The 19,716-nt window shown below is 34.4% G+C and overlaps 1 protein-coding gene and 2 non-coding genes across 3 annotated transcripts in view; 2 read left to right on the forward strand and 1 right to left on the reverse strand.

Moving 5' to 3' along the window:
* Window positions 1-537: 537 nt before the first annotated feature.
* LOC150083536 (U1 spliceosomal RNA) lies at window positions 538-703 on the reverse strand. The gene has a single exon (XR_016547243.1). It is a non-coding gene; the product is annotated as a U1 spliceosomal RNA (small nuclear RNA).
* Window positions 704-5,874: 5,171 nt separating this feature from the next.
* On the forward strand, window positions 5,875-6,041 carry LOC150083537 (U1 spliceosomal RNA). The gene has a single exon (XR_016547244.1). It is a non-coding gene; the product is annotated as a U1 spliceosomal RNA (small nuclear RNA).
* A 7,485-nt stretch (window positions 6,042-13,526) lies between these two features.
* Window positions 13,527-19,716, forward strand: part of LOC150083538 (long-chain-fatty-acid--CoA ligase 6-like) — a 238,822-nt gene continuing 232,632 nt past the window's right edge. Inside the window, exon 1 of the mRNA XM_090377344.1 lies at window positions 13,527-13,772. The gene's annotated coding sequence lies outside the window, so the exon portion shown is untranslated. The remainder of the gene's footprint in view (window positions 13,773-19,716) is intronic.

Consider the following 19,716-nt stretch of genomic DNA (forward strand, 5'->3'; position numbering starts at 1 on the left):
GGATATCGCGGGAAATACGTAATGTAGTAGAATGCGCTTTAAAATCTGACATATTAATCTTTTGGCAATATAATTTGTTTGAAAGTAGTGCAATATCAGCGCAACTTGTTGTGAAGGCAACATTTGTTCATTAAAACCACAATAACACTTTAAATCCTGCTGCAAAAGCATGAAAATACTCCCTCCTAGCTTTATATGAGTGCAGTAAAATCAAATAGCATTGGATAATTTATAATTCTGAAACATTTTAATTTTTAAAAAAAAAACTGACATGCATAACTTTAATAGGCACACAAATCCTATAAAGACCAAAGAGAAACATTGCTACAAATTTAGAACAGTAACCCCCATTTCTTTTTAACTTCAAGAGATATTTAGAATATTCTTAAGAAGTCGTGCACCAATTTCCTTCTTCCTGTACCCTTCACCCCTTTATAAAAACTGCTATACAAATCCTGAAAACCCCTCAGGCGCCTGAGAGGTTTAAGGCCCCGCAGGCACATTGAGATTAATTGATCTGCTATTGGATTTTAATTTAAGGGGAGAGCGCGAACGCAGTCCCCTAAAACACAAAAATTCCACGTTCCATCTATCCCAGTTTGGGAAAGTGGCAGACTTCAACCAACCCGATGTGCAATGGGAAGGTCTCACTCTGGGGGTTCCTCCTTACTGATCAAGGTAAACCCCAACGCCAGGTAAGTATGCTGTATCGTTATTTGTTCAAACTAAACTACAAAGATTATAAAGACAACAGAATGGTGTCTTGTAAATTATTTAAATGTTTACTCTAGTTTCCAAAAGATCTTGGATTTTTAAAAATTCTTATTATTAAAAATATATTTGCATTCTCGTTTTTAAACTAATCTAGTAATCTTTTATTTTAGTTTGTCGGAACTGATAACGGCATTTTTTCAGTACGTAATTCTTAATAGTGGTCAGATGCAATAAATGAAGAAGTTCACTATCATTCAGACATTCCAACCACGCCATAAAATGGGGAGATTAAGAATGCAATTTTATTAACTGTACATGAAAAACAAAATGTCGATCCAATGTTATATTCTGCTATTAATACATTCCTACTTTCTCCCCATTCTGTTTTATTTGTTATATCAAGTTTAGTCTGGGGTTCGAATCCCGTCGATGACGCGAGGAACTTTTATGGGCCTTTTTCACTCGGTGGCTGAGTTAGTCTGTCTCAGGCGTTGATAGCATGGGTTTTTTCCCCAGGAAACTGTGGTTTTTCGTCCAGCAAAACAGGTAAATAGAGCAGAGAACACACGCAGTTTACAGACACAATACACATGGGTAAATGTTTGGATTATATCAAGTTTGTCACTAAGCCTTAATGTTGTTCTTTTTTCTTCTCTGTATGAGGTTTATTAACTTTAGGAGCCATGGGGGGGGGGGTTAATCAGAGGTGTATTGCTAAAAAAAATAGTACCGGAACGCTCGTTTTCCAGAAGACTATATGATAACGCCACATCGACTGTACAGTAACTGAATCAGACTTCAGACTCACGGTTCATAGAACAACCAGTTCTAGCGTTCAACTCATGGTGAATCAAAATGCATGCGAATATTCTTTATTCGCACTCATCACAGTATATCTCATTCGTTGGACCTCTTTATCTAACACATTGTACTTTAGTAAGAAACGTTCAAGTTTCATTGCGAAATTTATATTTTTGTTTTTAAATAAATTTTTAAAGAAACTTATTAATTTTAAAGATTACTATTAATATATATTTTTAGTAGCAATGGGTAAAATAGATATTTCTCCCTCCCCTTAATTATGCCATGTTTCATAATATTAGATGTATAAATTTAATTATTTTCTATTATGGCATTTAGAAAAAGTACCGGAACGTCGTTCCGGTGCGTTCTGGCCCGAATACACCACCGGGTTTAATTTAAAATAAATATAAAACAGCAGTATAATCTGTGATATCAGTACAGAATTCACTTTCAAAATGGCGAATGTAAACAAATACAGTAATCACGTGACTTGCCGTTTTCTTTGTTTTTTTTTCGACACTGAAGACATCTGCGCTGTATGTAAACATCCGATCTCAATGTGCCGTTATCTCGAATGTTCCGTTATTTGGAATGCCGTTATTTCGACAGTCTACTGTATCTTCTGAGTCACTTCCTATGTCACTAGTCTTCTGTTTGTAGATTGTCTTCTCTTGTTCACGGAGGTTGCGATCTCTTCCTCTCTCAGATAATCCGCGATGGAGCTTCCGCGTCCACCTCAATCTAGACACCAGGACATTTGCTCCAAGACTGCCACAAGCAGTCTTTGCTTCTTGTTCTGAAAATGCTGATAATTCAAAGTTATTATTAATGATCTTGTCTTTTCCAATACACTTTTTTTCCAGCAACTTTCGCCGTAGCCTAGCGGTCAGGCGCGCGGGTGCATAAGTGCACGCGCCTTGAGTGACGGGGTTCAAGCCCGTGACTGCTGAATACGGTGCTGTTTCTTGTATTCTGTATATCTTGTGAACTCCTCTGACCGTTTGGTCGGCCCGGAGTATAAGCAGAAATTTTATTTATTAATTGTTGTTGAGTTTACTTTCTCCAACGCTAATTCAGTATTTTATGCAACGTCTTTCAGTGTTAATGATTTCAGAAATTCCAGAACTTGAATTTCTGCTCACCTCGATAGTAGGCGTTGAAGGCTCGAATAATGCCCTGATCCATGGGTTGAATTAGTGTAGTTGTGTTCCTTGGAAGAAACGCGACGCTGATCTTGCCATCTTTAGATTTCTGGGCATCGATTCAACAGTAATAGAGCATGTTTTTCAAGTTTTTTGGAAAGCAAGGGGCGTCTCACCGATGATACAAACTCAATTTCAAACCATGAAACAAAAATATCACTCGTCATTCAAGCGCTGGAGCTATTTTTATAAATCACTGGTAGAGATTTCATATTCACTTGTTAAAAACACCGGGGACTTCGACTTTTACCGATGCACAATGGCTTTAACTTGTGATTTGGAGTTGTGTTTGCGCACAGTAACACAATAATTCTCTCTCTCTCTCTCTCTCTCTTTATTAATTTTCATGACGGCTTTTAGGGTGCCTTTTTATCTTCCAGTGATTTGTCGGGTAGAAGTTTATAGTACATCACTGTTTTATCACAGTTGTACAACTGTTCATTTGTGAATTCACCACCTTGAATCATATTATGCAGAAATTCAGAAAAAATGCTTCTGCTGCTTTAATTTCACCAAATATACATTCGCCTACAAGGCTAACCTGGGATATCCCACGACGATGAGAATCAGAATCGATATATGATCAAGAGGAGACATTAGAATTTAAAACTTACTAACATCATACCGAACATTGAACTTTTAGCTAAGAAGCATCAGGCTCAGGGATCCCATTGAATAAAAAGAGTAAGTATAAAGTATTTTCTTGTTTAAAATTTCATGGGGGGCGATTAGGAAAAAAAATTGTCTAAAAAAAGCCCATTAGGGGGACATAATTAAAAAAAAAGGTTGAGAAACATTGGTCTAACAGAAAATCCATCAAATATTAGCATTTCAGATTTTCGTTATAATAAAAATTTAATACCAAAAACGTTATTTTTTCGATGCAGCCTTTTTCGAAAAATGTCCCTGCCATTGCGATAAATTGTTGTGGGGTAATAAACTAATATCCCCCCCCCCCAAAAAAAAAAAAAAAAAAACTATTTGGTAAAAATAAAAATCTAGTTTTGGCACTAAGGTCTTTATTGATTGAGAGGAAAGTTTCGTATTTGAAATCAAATTTTTATTATAACATAAATTTGAAGTGTTAATATTTGATGGATTTTCTGTTAATCGTAATAATCGAAATGAATGAAATTATTGATATACTTATTTTTCATAATAAATGAAAACAGTTCACACTTCGAAGGTATCCGACTTCACATAGAACTCATTTGCTCATACATAAGATTTTGATTAATAAAAAAATTTTAATTTAAAATATTATAAAATTTATTTAAAAACAAGAATGTAAATATATTTACAATACAAATAGTTTTAAACATCTAAAGCTTTTTTGAAACTTAGAGTACAATTAAGTAATTTTAAAATACACCACTTAGTTATTTTTATAATCTTGTAGTTTCGCTTTCCAGAAGAAGGTAATCGCATATTTACCTGACATTGAGGGTTCTTTTGATTAATAAGCTATGCAGGAGAGTTTCGTATTTGATTTCAAATTTTTATAATGACATAAATTTAGTGAAACTTTAAAAAAAAACCCATAAATTTGAAATATTTGGTGGATTTTCTGTTAATCAAACTGAATTGATTGCAAAGTTCAGGTGGTAGATGACTTTCATCAACCGGTGAAATACCACCACTTTGCTTATTGGAGGCTTGAAGTGGTGAAACCCATGTTTAGTCTCTAGAGCAAAGTTTCCGGCATCCCCCACCCCCTCCCCATACTTCTCCTTCAACCCATGCACGGTACTAAGTACTATAGGTTTTGATACCTTTCGTGTTTGGGGTTCTCATAAAAATAAAAAAAAAAGTGCTTTTAGCACTAAACTCTTTTATTGATAGACAGGAAAGTTTCGTATTTGGTATCAAATTTTTATTATAAATTTGATACCAAATTTGAAGAAGTGTTTGATGGATTATCTGTAAATCGAAATAATCAAAATTAATGAATTACGAAGTTATTTCTACGCTTAGAAATTATTTATCTACTTATTTTTCATAATAAATGAAAACAAACAATTTTCGAGTTAACACTTCGAAGAAGTCGGCTGCCTGACTTCACATAGAGCTCATTTGCTCATATAAAAGATTTTAATTAATAAATAAAAAAAAAATTAGAAAGAATGGAAGATAATAGATTCCCTAAATTAGCTTATACATATAGAGCAAAAGTAAAAATATTTGAAATTTTACAAAGTAATGGCAATACCAACACTTCTTTATGGTTCGGAAACATGGATACCGAAACAAAGAGACACAAGCTGGAGAAATGAAAATTTTAAGATATGTTAAAGGATTTACAAAATTAGATAAAATACCAAACGCAAATATTAGAAAGGAATTAAAGATTTACTCAATTAATGGAAAATTATAGAATATAGACAAAGATGGAAAGAACATGTAGAAAGAATGGAAGATAATAGATTCCCTAAATTAGCTTATACATATAGAGCAAAAGAAAAAAAGGAGACAGAGGAAGACCAAAGAAAAGATGGGCAGACCTCTTCGAGATCGGAACAGGCGGATCGCCTAATCCATGAAGGAAGATAAGATAAGAAAAAAAAAATTAATTGAAAATTTTATTAGATTTGTTTAAAAACAAGCCTCTGTGAATAGTGGGAAGACAATCGACAAACAAAAGGCCAGTGACATTGGAAGTGCCTCAGAAGATAATGTGGATGACTCGTGTAAGGAAAAAGCAGTAGAAAATTCAGAAGTGCTGTAAAACATTAATGAGGTGATGGCGCGGTTAGAAAGTCAGAGTGATAGGGAACATCTTCATTTATTGCATCTGACCACTATGTACTGAAAAAAGCAGTACTGAAGAATTATGTACTGAAAAAAAGCAGTTTTCAATTAATTACAACTAACCAAAAATTAATTAGAATTAACACTTCGAGTGCATAGCTGTCTGACTTGGTTCGTACTCATTTTTACATATACATACGATTTTAATCAAAAAGAAAACATAAATTGAAATTAAAATATTATTAGATTAATTTAGAAACGAGGATGCAAATATATTTTTATAATAAGAATTTTTAAAAATCCAAGGTCTTTTGTAAACTAGAGTAAAACTTTAAATAATTTACAAGACACCATTTTGTTGTTTTTATAATCTTTGTAGTTTAGTTTGAACGAATAACGAGATAACATACTTACCTGGCGTTGGGGTTTACCTTGATCAGTAAGGAGGAACCCCCAGAGTGAGACCTTCCCATTGCACAACGGGTTGGTTGAAGTCTGCCACTTTCCCAAACTGGGATAGATGGAACGTGGAATTTTTGTGTTTTAGGGGACTGCGTTCGCGCTCTCCACTTAATCTTAAAACTTAAAAGTAGCCTAATTCGTCTGTTCAAACTCGTGGGGCGTATTGCCCCCCACCAAACAAAAACGTTTTTACTGATTTTGTTGAAATTTTATAGTTAGTTATGTCATATGATTTGTTTGTTTTGTTGTCACAATAAAATGAAATTGAAAATGTTCTTTTAAGTTTTTTTCTTTAGATGGGGCCCCCATGAAAGTATAACGCTCCACTGGTTGAAACAATAGTGTTCAAAAAAGGAACAATAATGTTGTTTTTTTTTTTTTTTTGATTTGGTAGTTGTTGGCGCATCGGCTTCTGTGGCCATATTGCACCTCCCAAGGTTTTTGCAGTACTTTGATCCAAGCCCGAGGCGGGAATCGAACCCGCGACCTTTGGGTTGCCGGGCAGGTACTTTACCCACTCGGCTAGCCCGGTCGGCCAATAATGTTGTCTGACTATTTTGTAAGATATACTGTAAGTAACAACAGTAAATTTTATCTTACTATACCACCTTTTCTAGGACTCCTCAATACTGTTTGTCTGGTTTCATTCGATTAAATCAGGCATAATGTATGGATGGGAACACAGGACATCCTTTCCGTTGATCGAGAGGAAAAACCCGTTCTTTCAAAGTTGCTTAATTGATTTCCAAGCAGATTTTTTTTGGCAATATTACATAAATCAAATTCTGGAGAGAAATTTTCTTTATATAATCAAAGAATTTCCATTTCTGTGGCACTTTCGTGTAGGTTGTTATCATGTTTTCAGATTAAAATGGCACGCTTTTAAAGTTCCAAATATGTACCTGTAGTCTTTTAAGCTTTCAGTTCCGAGACCTGTAGAGTCTAAAAAATATGTAACGAAAATGGTTCGATGAATACATTTTTAAAAAATATTTTATTCATTTTCTTTTAACGTTTAATGGAAGTTGGCTGAAATCCATTTGGAGGCTCATGTTGCAGGAGGGCCCCGGGTTATCTATTCTTCTTTTACATGATTATCATTTACCATACACGCCGCCAGAAATGTTTTAGAGACTAATTGCACGATATGGAATGGTATAGTATGGAAATCAATGTCTGTTATTCAACAGTCAAGTAAAAAAGTGACGTGGCCTAAAACCCGGGGAAAGAGCCCCCCTTTCCAATGCCTACTTTACCCACAGGCTTATCCAGTAGCATGCTTGAATGGCCGTATAAATACAGTATCTGAAAAATATCTTTAAAATTAGTGAGCGTAATGATCGCAAAACATACGAAGTCCTTCGTCTTATTAGTATTAGTAATAGTAGCAGCAAATGATCCAAGAAAAAAAGCTTATACATCGTCAGACAAAAAAAAAAACAAAAAAAAAAAAAACACGTTTCTATTTCACCTACCCATCCTCTCCAATAGTATGTCTAGTTCTTCCTTGAATTTATTCAAGCTATCAGCTTCCACAACAACAGATGGAAGTTTGTCCCAGCAATCAACCACCCGCTAGCTAAAGGCAAACTTCGCACATCTATTTTGCAACCGTCCTTCCTCAATTTGAATTTATGCCCCCTCATGTGTATACTCTGAGCAAGATGAAGAATCCCATCAGCTTGCTCAATCCATTCAAAGCCTAGCACCTCAATCACCTCGCCTCGCAGTTGTTTTCTCCAACGTTTATGTTAAACAACATATCATCATCAGCCATTTTCAATCCACTGCAGGATGAAGGCCTCTCCAGCAACTTTCCAGTTTCTTCTGTTTTGCGCAATGGCCATCCACCAATCAAAACAAATGACAATATCAGACATTCCGTTTCATTTTAGTCTTAGCTTCCAGTTATATCTCCAAACTAGATTTCTAAGGATAAGCAACTTTTTGTTATTGTTTCTGCTTTTTTAAAATTTCGTGAAAGGGGAGGAAAAGGGTATGAACTATCAGATGCCCGCTGAATCGTATATACAGTAATTCCAGTTTACTCGATTATAATAAACTTCTTTTATTGCTGCTAAGTACGGTACAAGTACCAGAAACAATAGTTCTCATCACGGCGACATGGCCAGGAGTTTTACATTAAGGAGTGATACATGTGATTAAATTGGTAAAATTAATAGTTACATGAGATATTATAAGTTACACAAAAATCAAAAATGTAAATTGAAATTATAATAAATAGGAAAATATAACAGAAACAGAACTGAACAGCGAACACAATTTGAAAGAATTTACCAAGTTCAACAGATTCGATCCACTCGAGGAGAAGGCGACGGAATTTGTAGTCGGTCACCATTTTCTGCAGGTTAATTCCAAGACGGAGCAGTGCCTGGGCAGGTAGGAAACGGTTTCAGCCGGTTTTATTTCGAGGATTAGTGTGATGTCTGACCTCAAGGATGGCAGAGGATTGTGCCACTGACAGAAATCCCAGATGTTTGGGGCGTTTATCACTCCTGTGTACATTTTTACTGTAGTCATTAAACGCCTGCTGTCAATTAACTTAGGGAGCCTAGGTACATTTAGCTGCTCGGCCATGTCAGTTGTTCTCAGTTGAGGGGGTCGGCGATGCTTATTTGTGACCCATTTGAGGGTCCAGTATTCACAAGCGAACACCTGCTTTTGAAGTGAGGGCAACGCAGATGCCCAAATTTCAGCAGCGTACAAAATAACCGGATAAACAGTGGCTTGAAGGTAGTGGTTGCGGCATCGTTGGAATGAAGTAAGTGTTGCTTCACTCTCCAGCGTAGGGTGTTAAATCGCTTCCGGAGGAAAATCTGTGTGCGCATCGAATTTCAGCTTGGGATCAAAATTGACACCGAGGTCCTTATAGCAGGTAAACATAACCACTGGGACGAGAGTGCCAGAAACTGATGGTTAAATAACTGTTGGTTGCTGTTTCAATGAGTAAATCATTATTGCAGATTTTGAAGGGTTAAGGTTTAACCCAAACATCTTCAAGTAAGTTGAAAGAGCGGTCAAATTCTCAGTGATTGAAGACCTAATTGCCTTTGGGTTTGCAGACGATAAGATTAAGGTAAGGAACTTTACATCATCAGCATATATTAGAGCATCATCACAGGTACACACGAACGGAATTAGAATGGTTGAGAAAAGGAGGCTAGACAGGACGCCACCTTGTGGGACTCCTGCATTGATTTTCCTTGTAAAGTGGGTCTTCTTCATTGTGAGGTGGACACTTCTATTCCTCAATAAAGTGGTGAAGAAAGCGAGGCTTACTATTAGCAGTAAGTTGGTGACTATCATTTAGGATGATTATTAAGATAAATATGATTTAGATCCAGGTTTTTCTGTAGCCCAGATACAATGTAAACGTAGACAGAGAGTTTGAGGAAACTGTCGGCAGCTCACCCTAACCTCAATACTGATACTGATTTTATCACATTTTCCAGAATATTTGTATAATCACAGATTACCTACTTTCTGCCGGGGTGGTTAGTTTTTAGACAGGAAGCAATATTTTAAACATAAAGTCAGTCTAAAAATATTGAATATATTGTTTGCCCAATTTATTTATTAGTTTATAGGTCATATTTTATTCCTTAACTATGACTCCTGAACATGAAAAGTTGCATATTCATGTTCAGCGGTTTAATTAATTTGATCAGTAAAATGTAATCCAAGTAGAAATACCTCCTTTCTGGAATCAACCGGAGTATATGCATATAAACATATCTGGATTTTTGAAAAACGAACAAGAACTTCTTGTTCATGTTTCAAAATATCATTATTATTTATTTTTTTTGTTAGTTGAAATTTTATTTCATAAAGAAAATAATTAGTTTATTACGTATTTCTATCATTAAGGTAGTGTGCTTACTAAAGGCTGGGAGTGAGCTCGGATTTTATTCGCTTAGTTCTTAGTAGTGTGGTTTCTCTGCAATATTTGCGTTATTTTTGATGGGATTCGAACCCAGTTTTTTCTGTATGGTGTAGAAGGACAGCGTTCGTGTTCCATCCGCTAGGAAATTAGACGGCAACCTGAGCACGACAAGCATTTGAATTTAAAAATAGCAGAGATATGCGTCTGCTATTTTTAAATTCAAATACCTCTTCAGACTGCAGAAAACTTAGTTTTCTTATTAATAGGCTGTGCATAGTTAAGAGGGGAGAAATTTTTATGCAACTTGCTGGCAAAGTTAGTTGGCCTTGCGATGAGGGGTAGACTCCTCCCCACGAAAGTCTGGTTTTTCATCCAGAGACAGGCAGCAAATCTAAAAGGGACTCACATGTGGTGAGTTTGGGCTTGGCACACCCAGGGTCCCCAGCTGGATATAATCATTCTTCTCTTTCTTGGTGATTCCCTTCTACTTCTCTCTCTCTCTCTCTCTCTCTCTCTCTCTCTATCGGGGTAATTCAATTTTTTTTTTTTTTTTTTTTGGCTGGTGCAGCATAAGCCGCAGGCTTCCTTGCTGCACCATATGGCTAATAATAATAATAATAATAATAATAATAATAATAATAATAATAAAATATATGCAATTTGGATGTATGACAATGGAGACAATATACTGGCTTCCCGTAGTCTTAGTTGTTTGAAGCAAAGTAAAAATAACAAAAACGTGTTTTCTAATGATCATGTACAAATTACGTAATCCCCAAGCGGCTACTGGAGGTCAGAGAAAATGTAATGACGCAATACAGATGAGGGAGGTCGCACAAAGAAGATTTTTTCATAAAACAAATTGCAAATATAAATGTATATGTATGTACTAATATGAGGGGAGGGGTAAAGCTATTATTATGGCGTTTATAGGGTAGTGGGTATCCAAAGACTAAAATCTTCTAGTTAAGTAATTTATAAATGACCCAGAGACCGATTAACTCTGCCGCAATGTGTGAAAAAGCCCTTAAGATTTTCTCCGTCCCATCGGGTTACGTAAACGTAATTTTTAAAATTTTTGAATACCCTGTTCTACCGCACCTCATCTCTCCCTGTTGTCCCATAACGAAAAACAATTCAATTCACATTATTTTTGAAAATCCCCGTCACCTGACATGTTTGAAACTCTCCCATCCCCGCTCATCCCAACCCGTTTTTTATTAGGTATTTTGTGAACGACTTTCAATGTAAAGTTCAATGAGGTTTGGTATTACAGTGAACTGGTATTCACCATTAATCCGTGCTTCTTAATTAACGTTTGGTCCACTACAACTTAACAGGTGGTGTTCATGCATTGATTCAAGATCAGTAAGCGAATCTACTTTTTCTTTTACATAAAGGAATGATTTAAAAAAATTACAATCTTCCATTCCACATTTTAATAACAATTAAAAGGTGAAACATGTGTTGGTGGTCCGCGTGAATTATTCAGTTTGATGGTGGTTTATAACATTGGAAAGGTTAAGGTTAAAGGCTAATCGCTGTTATAAACTCAGGTCTAGTTTACTCTTGAATACCCAGGTGGAATATAGCGCTATATTTAGTACCTGGCATCGAGAGAGAGAAATCACTATTACAATGCTACTATTCTGACAGATCCCAAATAACCCTTCTGACAATTTTTTTAGAAATAAGTTTTTCGGTGATCCTTTATTATAGCATCCAATTTTCTAGAATTCCAAGCGTATCAGCTGCGAACTGTGACTGAACCTGTGATTACTTTGGCCAACTCTGCTGTGACAATTCGGAGCCGGCTTGTCATTTTGTTTATCCATCTCGATGGCATCGGTTGTAATAAACCGATGTGACGTAAATAAATAAATAAATGATATAAAATACAATGCATATTTACACACCGTGCGAAAATTTGATGTAGAAAGAAACAGAAAAAACTTTAAAAAATTCGAGCATTTATAAAAAAAGAAAAATAATAAAAAACATGTTTAGCATATTTGCAGATATATGTTATAATTTAGAACTAAATTTATAATTTAGTTCATTTTTTTTGTTGTTGCATTATAAGTTGGATTTTTCCAGAAAAAGAATCTTAGGATTGAAAGGTCTTATACGTTAATTTACTGAGATTTATAATTTTAAATCGAAAAGACTACCTTGAGACAGTGGCAGTCTCAGGATTTTCTGAAGGGGAGAGGGGGTACTAGGTGTATTCTGTGGAATAATTAATCATCACATAGTAGTAAACAAAGTGCACATTATTTTTCATGGAGGGGACGGGGACTATATCCCCTTGTCTGGGTCAGCTACTGAGCAGGAAGTTAAAAATGAAACCGCAGTTTACTGTATCTAGCAAAAAATCGCTGCTTTAATTTCTATTAAGTGCAGGAAATTAAAAATAAAAGCTTTAACTATAATATAAAAGTCCTCTTTAAATTCACTCTTAATTACTGAAAATAAATACAGTAAATCTCTCCCGCTACACATTCACTATGACACCATTGAGACAAGCAAATAGAGTAAGCTACACGTCAACCCTGAATAGCAGGTTTTTGTTACAAAGAGTCTGCCATAGCAATCACAGGTTCAGTCACAGATCAGAGCTGATGTGCTAAGAATGCTGGGAATGTGCGCTTGAATCAGCGTCTGGGAAAATTATGTTGACCTGGAGAAATCTAAAAAAAAAAAAAACACACTGATTTCTGAGATATATCTCGTAAACCAGTTTCTCTATAAGAAAAAACAATGAACATTTAGCAACATTTTATTAGTTTCTAAGAAGTAGGAATTTAAATAAACATTTTCTTTAATAAAATGACATGAAAAGGAAATAGGACGCAAATAACCATTGTCCTGTTTAATAAGAAACAATAAAAAAATCCTTATTTTAATTCATTTCATTATTCATGCGTTCAAACGCAAAGCATACTTTAAAAATGCGCGCAGCTTGACAGAATTAATGCGCAGTAGTCAAACTCACGAAACTTGAATTAATAAAGAATTAATGCACACTTGTCTGTAAGGTGCGCAGAATATGTTCACTAGTCAAACAAACGCGCATAAAAGTCTGCTTGCTTGAGTAGTGCTCTTTCTTTTTTTTCCTAAAGAAGCATGCATTTTTGCATGAAGAAAGGGGAATCCTATGCAAACACCTCCAAAATATCATCTTACTCCTTTAAAAATTTAATATTACATTATTCATCGTCATAGTTCTATTTTGATCCACAAATTCAATTAAAACGAAAAGTCATTTACAAAAACGGGGTTGTAATTGAATTGTTATTATGTTCATAAAATAATACTTATACACGAATTATTATTTTGTAAAGAATAATTTTATTATGGTTTATTTTAAAATCATTAAATCACGTTTTTCGGATTGTGAAGCAAGCTCGCTTCTGCGTATTATTACACCAACAATGCGAAACATTGCGTAATGATTTCGCTTTTTCTTTATTTCATGAGGTGTGAATCTGTTTCAGCAAATTCGAAAAGGTGCTTAGTTTTAAATTTAGTTTGTAGTTGCTTATTTATTAATTTCATTAAGAAATATATGTAAATGATTATATTTTGTTTTGGTTTCTTTGTGTGGGAAAGCATTTTGACCAACAGCAGTGCAGAACCGTTGTTATGTGGCGCTACAGCTGTCTATTTTGTATGAATGGACGAAAGGCATGACAAAAGCAGGAAGCCGGTAAACAGCAGTTCTATAATTTGTATTATGGCGAAAAACTCATCGCTTGCTGTCGTAACCAATTGCTTTTTTGCATGATCATAACGTGACGTGTAGTGTCTTTCGTCAGCATTTTAAGATCAACTTGATTTCCAATTAGAACTGTCGAACAAGTGTTCTTCAAACCGATAGTGTTCGACTTGTCATTTGTGATCACACTTGATTTACTGCGTAGGACAAACAAAAATAGGTGAGCACTTGTGATTTGATTTAATTCCCATAAATTTTATCTCGACAGTTATATTTGTCCTAATTTATATGGCTTTCTTCTTTATTGTATTTCAGTGCTTACTGCCTTCTCTGATTCTACTTTTTGTCTGTAATTTTTTGAGCGAAACAAATACAGAGAGCAGTCGCATTAATCGAAATTTAGAAATCGAGTTATAAATAATTTATAATTGCATGACTATAATTGTTCCATATTATTCCATTCCAATGGAGAAAAATCATGGAAAATTTTTTATTCCTTTACACTCTTTCCATGTTTTGAAGTGAGAGGGAGCAAAGGAATAAAATTGTTTGAATGTCGCTATTTTATAGTTTTCGTTCCACTATTCCAGTTAAGAAAATAATGGAAAATTAATTTATTGTATATGAGAGCCTGTAAGCCATTAGATAAGAAACGTAACTTTTAGGACATTATTTTAAAATTGTACCAGAATGTTATTTTATTACAAAATTACATTATGGGTTTTTATCAAGCAATAACTTGACAGAATTAATAAGTAAAATTACCATAAAAATGTCATTATTGAAATATCTTCAGATGTTAAGGGTAAAAAATGGATTCAGTGGGAACTTGGGAAGAAGGTGCAAAGTATAACAAAATTTATGATAGGATAAGCGAATTTAGGGGGAGCAATTCGACCCCCGTCAATGTCACTGCTTCCACGCACACTACTTGTATTGTATATCATTATAAAAAAACTGAAGTATGTGATCTAATTTATAATTTACACCATTTACTCGATTTATGTGGATTAAAATTTTATTGGATCTTTTAATTGTGGGGAAGAACCTATCGTAATATTACATAATATGTATGGGAAGGATAAAACAGTATATTAATGCGACGTTGCGTTTAGAGTACGGCTAGTTTTAAGTAAGCGCTGCCAACAAGGAAGATGCCCACATCGTTATCGTACTGATGCACTTGCTAATCGGAAGGGGTGAAAGAAAGAAAGAGCGATTTATGATGGAACGATGTTACGTGCAATTTGGACCAGAAGCCTTGCTGTTTGTAGACAATGTCGGTGTTTGTGTACATGTAAATAGTAGGGAGGGGAATATAAAGGGGTCACTCTGTGACATTTCCAACCCGCGACGAATTAGCAGTATAATATTAATTATATGGTCAAAAACATGAGAGGCATTTATCAAAAATTTGTATCGTTTGAGACGTATGCTGTCAACTACGCAGTGCTAATTCTTTTCTTTCTCTGTGCTGTAGCTCTTCCGTTGTACAGGTTCAGGGAATCTCATCTCTATTGCCGTACTTCAGATGATAATCCTTGTCAATTTTGAATAGGGTGTGGGATAAAAATTTAAAAAAAAAAAGTAAAATTACGTGAAATCGGCCAATTCAGTGATTTGATGTTAGGTTTTTATTGCCTGAGTGTTTTTGGAAAGTTTAAATCACCTTCACAGCAACGGACAAAGGATCGTTGGTAAATCGACAGAACAAGGCTGTAAATACATGCATAATGTTTTGCAATAACGTTTAGTAAATTTCATCATATAATTTAATACCGAGTTGCCTTGTATTATTTGTGGAGTAAATTTTTCCTTTAATTTTGTGTAAAATATAAGTGATAAGCCCTGCTGTGTTGTTTAGTTTTTTTTTTTTCCTTCATCTTCTTGGTAGGTATAAGTTTCGGAAACTCCTCAAGCCCATCCACACAAACTAAATTATTTCTGTTATAATTATCATTATTATAACAGAAGTAAATAATAATTATTTATTAAATTATAACAAGTGATCTAACAGGTTAATGAAAAATTTTCAAGGTGATTTTAATTGTACGGAAGATAACTAAACTTCACTATTTCTCATGACATACCTATCAAAGCCTTACACGAATTTTATTGGATTTTGGTGGGGTGTGGAACATTGCTGTGTTTTGATAGCCAATATCTGACTAATTAAAAAAAAAAAATGAAGTAATGCTGTCAAATTTAGGGGCATAAGTTCCTCCTTTCCCCATACATACATGAAAATCAGATATTTGTAGGGCTGGCTTTGGTTCTAGTTTAGTGTATGTGACCACTGGTATGTATATGAGATTGAATGTGTATGCTGTTACAAATAATGTATGGCTCATTTGTTAACCATGACACTGGTTCTTTCTTTTAGCCAGCAGGTCATTGATAGCTGGAACAAGTTGTCCTTGCAGGTAGTTGAGGCTGACAGTTTGAATGAATTCAAAGGTCAACTGGATACTTACCTGTGTGAGGAGGGAGCATATAATTTGTGTTTTCTTATCTACTTGTTGTTTTTTTTTTTTTTTTTTTTTGCCAGTGGCTTTGGTTCTAGTTTAGTGTATGTGACCACTGGTATGTATGTATGTATGTGAGATTACTATATCAGCTGCTAATAAGCAGTTATGTTGGGGACCTCACCCATCTACCTGGGGGACTGTATAAAAAAAACTTTAAATTGAACCATTTAAAATGCAACAAAATTATTTATATACAAGGGTCTGAAGGGCCCTCCAGGGTCTGTAGAACATGGGTGCTCACTATACAGCAGGCATGAGTTATAGTTAGTAGAATATTTCTCTGGATGGTGTCAATCATTAAGTAATTGGAATAATTCAGTAAAACTGGCATAGTATGTAGTGATGGACTATAAGCAGGGCCACTGCAAGTGGGTAGGAGAGGTAAGCATCGCTTGTGGGCGGCAGTTCAAGAAGGTGCAGAAATTTTTTTTGATATTGTTTTCTGATTGCTTAATGTTTATCAGTATGCAACATTTAGAGTGGCAAATTTTATTTTTCTTACCGGCGGCACATAGGAATGCAGCGCTACTGACTATAAGTTTTAATAATTTAAGTTTATATTAAAATATTTTAAAACTCCTGGGGCCTATTTCAGATACTTGCACAACCCACTTTCTGAGAAATAGCAATCTAGAAAATAAGGACTGAGATAATAGAAGGTACAGAGCTTAGGGTAACGTTATAGTTCAGTAGTTTTTGTTGATGTTTCTAGCAACTTTTTGAAGATCTTTCAAGTAGGCTTTCATTAACAAGTCTTGCATGTAGTTATATATTTATTATTTTCATTTTTCTCATCACCAGTAAACAAACTGGCCTTAGGACACAGTTTGAATTAGGTAGAATATTGCATGCTAACCAACGTGATCTGACCCAGCTCAAAGGTCTGTTTTTAAGCTCTTAGCAGCATATACACGACACAATAAAAAAATATTATGGAGGTCCAGCGTATACATGTGAATTAGATGAGTAAATGTGTAGTTAATATTAACCTTTTGTGATGTGTGGCATCTGATTTTTATTTTATTTTTTTTTCTGTTATTTTTCCGAATTTGGGAGTGTGATTATATCTTCCAGTGTACCTTTCCACACCAGATGCTAATAAGTAAGTATTCACTGATATAAGGGGAGGACTCTTGTATAATTTGCCCTCTCAAATTGGACCCATTTGTCTCCATCATATAGATTTTTTTAGAAATACTTATCCCAGCCAGTCAGTTCCAGTTGCACCATCAAAAATTATGGTATCAAAGTGAATATGGGGGAGATATAATAAAAAAAAGTGGGGAAAAACTTTGAGGAATGGGATAAATTTTTAAAATCCTAGTTAATAAGACAGTTTTCAAATAAAAAGAAAAATTCTGTTTTACAGTTAAAAGCTGGAATGAACCTTAACTTTGTGGCATTCTCGTGTAAATCTGAATCATTTTAACAATTGAATGGGGAGAGTTCTTGAAGATTTCCTTAAAAAACCAAGGGGAGATTTTTCTTGACAGGCAATATGTTATCCAAGTTTCTTGCAATGACAGACTAACTGGTTAAAATAAATTTATTAAAATAAATAAATAAGATATATATATAAGATAAAACAGAGATACAATAAGATAAGTGTTTATAATAAAAGTGTTAAAATACGTGGAAGCTTTCGAGACTAAATGCCTCTTCATCAGCTGATGTGCAGTCATCAATGTCCTTGATGGCACATAAAGATATTCATGCACTATTTGAAAAAAGTGTAGTCCCTATTATCCATGTAAACATTGGTAATTACTAGTATAGTAGTAATGATGAGTTTTTGAAGTTCTATGTTAAGTTAAAGCTTTGTTTTGCACTAACATTCTTAGTTAGCACTTCTGAATTTGTTTCAGATATATGAAATAAAATATTTTTGACCAAAATTTGCCTTTTAAAACCTGGATGCATCTTATGGTCTGGAAAGTATGGTATGCTGTGTAAGTAGTAATGTTTTATGTAGAGGTGTTGTGAGTGACTAAAGGTTAATAGTGAACAGTGTTTTAGTTATCACAGTCTGCTGTAATATGGAAAAATAATCATTCTTAATCAAATATAACGAATGCATGGCTTGACAATATCATGATATTAATATGGTTGACATGGCTTTAATGACAATTGTACAGCTGTGTCATAACAGATATATCAACTATGAATGTATACAGTCATAATCTGTATTCTAGGAAGGCTGGTGGAAATACATAAAGCAATTGTCTCAGGTCTTTTAGGAAGGCTAATTTTCATGGGGAAAAAAGTGAGAAAGGGGTTAAAGGGGGTTAAAATTTTGGAGGAAAGCTTAATTGGCTGTAAAGCATTAGCCAGCAAAGTTGTTATTAGCCATATAGTACAACGAAGCCTGAGGCTTATGTTGTACTAGACAAGAGTTATGTAAACAAAATTTTAAGATGGAAAGTTCAGTGATGAAATTTTACTGTACATATTGTCTACAGTTGAAGGATCAAAAAAAAAAAAAAAAAAAAAAAAAAACACCTGATTTAATTAACTTTAATGTGAAATGATTAGTTACATGTGAAGGACATAACTGTACAAAACACTATAATAAACATTCAAATTTCTTAATGTAAGGTATCCCAATCTTTGTTTACTTAAGCATCCATTGTGTCTTCAGTATTTTGTTTTTTTCCTTGCTAAATCTTACAGAGTACAGACTTGTATGTTAATAACACAAGCCAACTAATGACCACCAAATTGTATGTTGCTTGTCTGGCAGCTGCCAAGCCATTGAAATACAAGTGTCTTCATTTTTGGTGCTGGTTACCAGGCCATTGATTTCAAGCTGTCAATATATCTTGCAATTTTTTTTTTTTGATTTTTTTTTAAAAATATATTTATTCATTTAACTCTGAGCTTGTTGAATTATGTTGATGAAATCACAGTCAAAATTTCAGCAATTTGTGAAAATACATTTTTTTTTTTTTTTTTTTTTTTTTTTTTATATGAAAATGGATTTTTCATAGTTGTGTTCAGAAAAGATTGAAAATAAAGGTGGTCTCAAAAAAAGTGAACAATTTTTATTAATTTTTGCTAATTTTTCAAATGATATGTGGGGTCACTTTGACCCTATGTGCACAGAGAAACAACTGTTCTTCATGCTACTGCTGACAGGTTAAATTATAATTATTTGCTGATAATTACCACATTATTCTTTCCCTGAGACTAGATGAGTGATATGTAATGTTTGATCCTTTGCAACCCCATATTTAAGGCCTTTTTTTTATGTTATTTCAACTTGTTTAATAGTTTGCACATCTGGGCTTTCCTTAGTGCAGCAGGTGCAACATACCTAGGCTCTTGATTAAAAAGGGCCCCCTCAGACCAACAAGTGGGACCAAATAGCCCACATTAATTCTTCTATCCAGATCCCCAGAACTTTAGGTCTACCTGATGTTTATTGTATGTATTTTTTATCTGTTATCAACATTCTTTCTATCATAGGGTTGCACACTGCTGTTTTAGAGCACTAAATTTCTCTGAAAAAGTTAAGTAATGTATGCATCATGTTACATTTCAGGCATGTTTGATTATTGAATAATGTCCCTCAGGCATAAAGTTCAGTGCTGTATTGAAGAAGTTTTTACAAAAAGCTCACCATGGGATGCTTACATA

This window comes from Mastigoproctus giganteus, chromosome 7 (genome assembly GCF_048544385.1).
Source record: "Mastigoproctus giganteus isolate SK-2022 chromosome 7, ASM4854438v1, whole genome shotgun sequence".
Classification (NCBI taxonomy): Eukaryota; Metazoa; Arthropoda; class Arachnida; order Uropygi; family Thelyphonidae; genus Mastigoproctus; species Mastigoproctus giganteus.